Consider the following 6,000-nt stretch of genomic DNA (forward strand, 5'->3'; position numbering starts at 1 on the left):
GATAAGGTCATTTAAGGATGTGTCACCGTGTGTGTTATATTTGTAAGATGTGTGTGTGTGTGTGTGTGTGTGTGTTGGAGACCGGGCATGTTGTGTAACTGCCTCCATTTGTCAGCACGGATCTGATACCGACTTAATGTGCTACCTAACTGAAGTACTAGGCGGAGGCACCCAGCTTGGTATCCCGCCTGGTCACGTTACATTGACAACAGGTGAAACAGTTATTGCCAATACCTTAAATGCTGAACGTTAAGCAGGGAATAACAACTACATTTGTACCATTTTTTGAGGACGTTGGTATGTCCCGGCCTGGAGACAGAACCCATTGCCTTCCTTACCTTGACGAACATGGACTAGTACATCTAACAATTTATATTTCAATGTTATTTAACTCTTGTCTCCTAAATAAATAAAATCAGGTTTTCGGGGTTATTTTAAAGGAATCGCTGTGTCATTCCGTCCCGTTTAACCGTACGTAGCTATAGCTACTTAGGTGAAAGGCTAGTCTGATGCAAACCATCTACAGTATGAACACGACTTAATGAGTTTCTAAAAGTGCTTTTACTCTTGGTGATAAAGATACGAACATATACACGTAAACCCCCTTTCATATTGTTAATGAGCCCGCTTATCATAACGATATAATGGTTTTTCAAATACTGAAACAGTGATTTTCTTGAATAACGGAATTTCAATTTCTATGACCACACAGCAAGCTTTTACGATTTATAATTTCATCTCTTAAAAATTATTTCAACAACATTTTCTTCTTAAAATTTTCCGCTTATTTACATTGTTTGTGTATGAAAGATGCGTTTGATGATTTTATTAAATCCAAATGTAAAAATGAATAACGAGATGCCACATTATTGGGTAATCATTATAAACAGGACAGCATGACGTTCGTCAGCCTGCCAGAAACAAATGTAAACATATTTAAGTATATTCAAAATATGAGAGTTCAAGTCACCAAAACTAGTTTTCCTTTTTTCATTATCGGAAGAAAATAAATGAAATCATAATAAACAATGTAAGATAAAACTAAAATGTTTAAACAAATTGTTTGAGTAAAAGAAACGCACTTTAACATATTCTGGGGTGGGCGGGATGGTAAGAGAAATCGGGTAATTGTAATTGATAATTTAAATGTTCACGTGATGAAATTGAGAAGTATAGTGGAATTTTAAACTGCGTTAGAGATGATCATATCTTACAAAATCGCTTAGCTTTCGTGTTTTCTATGAAGATTAAAACTAGAAAACACAACGATTATTTCTCCAATAAATAGTCTGGTGTTTTTTGTTTGTGTTTTCTAACTTTTAGAAAAGAAAAAAAAATTATATATAAGAGATTTCCACTCAGTCGATATAACAACGATCGTGGTATGTTTTGTACAAACTTGAATATTTTTATATTTGTTTATGGCAGGGTGGCTTTACAATGATTACCCAATGATGTGGCATTCTTTTATCGATGTGCTATCGATTGAGTGGAAATCTATTATATGGACAAAAAGGAAATAAATGAAACAAAAAACAGACAACTTATCTGAGAAATAATGGTGGTGATTTCTAGTTGTAATCTTCCTGCATAACACGAGAAATATGCGATTTTGTAATGTGTAGAAATCACTCAAGCAGTTTAAAATTCCAGGGAAGTAATTTAAGCGTTGTTTATATTATAATGATCGTTAGATATCTGTCATATAGTAATTCACTCTCGTTGAGAAAGTAAACACAATCTGAAATTGTAATATTCCAGATGAAACGACTTTAATCTTTCACTCCTTATAATACTGACATTAACTATCTCAAAATTACATTCTGTAAAATAATTTAAAGTTTGGTTGAATTAAGTATCAAAATGTATAGATCTATAATTTAAGAAATGTATTTATTTTTATTTTTATTTACGTCAGTTTAAAACGATTAAGATCGTGGTTAAATGACCGTAATCTATAGACGTGGAACGTGCTATTGTACAGTGTGTTGTACATGTACAAAACTCAAGTGGAAACGCCAATATACTCAATCACGTACATCAGTGCTGAAATTATCAACTATATAGCATATATATAGGTTTATGTTCAGTCCAGAACCGATAATCGTAGTTATATCCTCTAACGATCTGACAGAGTGTGTAGACAACACAAGTGTTCTCACACAATTTAACTCTCTTACATGTGTTGTCTATATCAGTCGCCTCCTCTTGGTGATATCTCTGCTCTTACACAAACAATATTTACATGTTGAAGCGCTAGATAAAGGAGTGGAGATACTTGAACATTCTTGTAAAGGTTTTTTTTTTATTCAAAATTTGATAGGCGTATCACAGATGATGAGATAGCCATCGATGTGTTTTGACTATTATAGCTGCAATTTTCTCATCAAGATGTATTTAAGAGAGTTATGTCCCTTGTCTCCGACTGGCGTAGTTGATCCATAGACGCTAGAGAAAGCTTAAATACATTCTGTTTAAATAACCTCGTTTATTATATTACAACTGCTTTGAATAGATATTTTTTAAATATTATAATAAGTATATATATATATATATGTACATATGTGTACAGTATACAGTGTTTTGTTTTTAGATTACCTCGTACAATGAGATACAATATATGTGAGACAGCAGTTTATTTGTCATACGAACACCGACTTTTGTTTCGGGCGAGTGTGGCATATATAATAATAATAATGATATTGATAATAATTCGAGGTTCTGATATACCGTGACTGGAACAAGCGGAGTAAAGTATCTTGCTCAAAGATACAACACAGTGCCGTGCCGTGCCGTGCCGTGCCGTGCCGTGACTCGAACCCGCAACCCTTCGGTCACGAGCTCGGCGTCCGACCACTAGACTGCCGTGCTTCCAACTATAGACTTAAACTTATTGATACATTTCCGATACGGTTAGTTCCCATAATATGGGCAAGCTATTCATCAAGCTTATTTCTATAACATACTCCCTGTATTTATACTTGTTTGGAAATCGTTGCGTAACAAGGCACCCAGCCTTGAACCAGTTGCTGCCATTCCCCTAAATGTTGAACGTTAAGCAGGGAATAACAAGTACGACTTATAAGGACTTTAGTATGTCAACCCATTGCCTTCCTCACCTGGGCGAACGTTCAACATCAAAACCAAAAGGGAGGTATTATCAAGCAAGGCGCTAGAAAACTATAGGTAGTTTGAACTTGAGAGAAAATCCAAGAGAGCGATAGCAGATATCTCTATGTGTTTTAAAGTAGTACATAACGAAAGAAGAGTTTGCTGAGATACAGACACTTTGTCGGTAAAGTTTTATGTTGAAGATGCCAAGAAATCTTTGCTGTCGTGAAGGACATTGCTCCAGGCCATCACGATATCTGTTTCTTATATGTTTCTAACTTCGGTAACAATTTGTCCCTGAACTTTTACAGCTTACAGACAGGCTAAACATTACTTCTACTTTACAGCATATACATGTGGTAATTTTAGTCACCAAAGTCAAATCGTCTAGCCTATACAATATCGATTGAATAAATATGAACAGATTAAGTTTTCATTTGATCAAATCTGTAAATATGCATATAGATACAACTTAAATTAAATGGAAAGTTAATGTCTTCGTATTAAGATTAAATCAAGTGATTATTACATTATAATTATATTGAACAGCGACAATTGTAGAGAAATCGGATATTTATCACACAGAAGAATCACGTCCACTTAATTACATTGCTATACAATAGACACCGCGTTAAGTTTCAAACATTTTAATGCCTGTGACTTTTCCATATCATCGTGTTGTTTTATTTTTAACCAATAAACATTAATCAAACGTGCGATGACATCAGGATACAATGACGGTTCTGCTTTGTAATTCTTTATTTTTTAAAAACGGTAAATCTCGTGACGGTTTGTTCTATTTTAAAGCAGGTGCACAATATAACTACGACTTTTATTCGATAAAGGTGGTATTGGTTTCACGTCTAATTAAATTAATCCGTAAGGGGTATCTCATACAAAGATAGGTCTTCATGGGAACGTTCTTCATTACATTGGTACTTCGGTATTAACGAATTTAATTGTTGTTGTTTTTTAAATAGGAAAACTCGAAATTGCATGTAATAGCAAAGATCTCGGGTAATTACCGCTTAACCTGCAAGTCATATCCTTCAGTATTTTCTGATTGTTTCTAGATACAAATTGAAAGCGAAAGTATATATTAAATGCAGTACATATTTAAAACTGTGTTTATTGTTTTTGTAATTGTAACCAAACATATAAAAGCGTTGAAAATGAAGAAAATTGGGGCTCGAGTGCACCAAGTATAAATATCTTAATTATCCTTGTTGGTATTTTAATTAAAATATACCGACCTGGAGCATTTAAATTTAAATGACAGGAAAATAAATCAAAGACAAATAAAAATTAGCTAAATCATCACAACTCATCTCTCACAATCTCTCATACTGTCTCACAACCCTCCCCACTCATCAACTATCCCGTTTAGTTCTTTCCTCCCTTCTCATCTGTCATCTTCCCTCACCTGATCTCACCTCACCTGATCTGGCCTCTAAGTCACAAACTATCCTCCAACTTCACTTACTACCATTCCTCTTCCTCGCTTAATCTCTATCTATCTCTTAATCTATCATCTATATACCACTTTATACCACATATCGGTAGCATGATAAATTCATTATCATTGGTTGTCAGTATTAGAAGAAGAACGACTTGAGACTAACTTGAGAACGGATTTTCCCCTTCCCCAGCACTTGGGAACGTATTTTCTCAAAAAATAACGTCTGCTCGCGCCATATGACGTCCGAAACCAGAAATAGTGTCCACACAAAAGTTATCCGCGTAAGAAAATAGTCCGTCATAAACATATCAGTACAAAGTTACGGAAAAATATTGTGAGAGTAAAAACACCATTTCAGGTGTAAATGTGCATATGGAAAATCCAGTGACGATAGGATTGTTTTAAAAATGTTTTTTTTTCTTCTACGTAGCTTGAAGGTTCATTGTATTCCTCCGCGCAAAACTTCTATTTGTTGACGTCACGGGATCGTTGACCATTGAGCTTAGAAGTCATTTCGAAAACATGGTGTTTAGTTTAGTTTTTTAAATGGAGAAAAATTTAAGGTAGTAGTATATAGATGATAAATAGTTTATCATACAGTATTTTCTCACGACAAACCCTGAAAATACATTGTGAGAATATAAATTCATATCATATATTTTTTTCATAAAAAGTGTCATACAACTTCATCTTATAAGTTACATGTGCTGATCCAATTTTAAATAGTGCGATATTTTTTTCTTCTATCTCTTAATGAAGCACTACATGCATTCATCACATCTACCTAATATATTCTGGTTGTTTCTGTACCTCATCCGGATCACTGTTAAGAATTTCATGAAGTCGATTGGTAAGTTTACTTTGCACTGTTTGTGCTCACGAACCCTACTATACGACGGTGTTCATACGAGAACACTAGTTTTATATTGGATAATTTTGTTTAATAGCCGTTCTGCGGTCTGGTATCTTGTTACGAATTATGCATTGAGAAAGCTTTTTTTATCTGTTTTCACCAGAGAAACATATTTCTGACTTCAGTAATTGCAGATTAAATTACGTAAGGTATCCACGACTATGTATGTATAGGTAGAGAGATCCTTGTTCACTTGGTGCTTTATATCATAACGAATTGAGAAACGTTAATGAGGCGGAAAATATACATTGACCGTGAAATGCAATATCCCTATTCATGACATAATTTCAATTTGATTTATTTTTCACGAAGTCACAGTGTCATTTCTAATTCATTGAATAGTACATGATATCATGAACTCTTCCCAAAGTCGCCGTCTATTTGATTGACACTTGATTGCCTCTATGATTGAGTGATAACCTATCGAACGCGCCTATGTACGAGTGCATTCGATTTACACTACAAAACGCACACCAGACTCCAATAGGAAAGAACAGAAGGAAAGGTGTCATTTAAG

The sequence above is a fragment of the Mizuhopecten yessoensis genome, unplaced genomic scaffold (assembly GCF_002113885.1).
Source record: "Mizuhopecten yessoensis strain PY_sf001 unplaced genomic scaffold, ASM211388v2 scaffold9399, whole genome shotgun sequence".
Taxonomy (NCBI): Eukaryota; Metazoa; Mollusca; class Bivalvia; order Pectinida; family Pectinidae; genus Mizuhopecten; species Mizuhopecten yessoensis.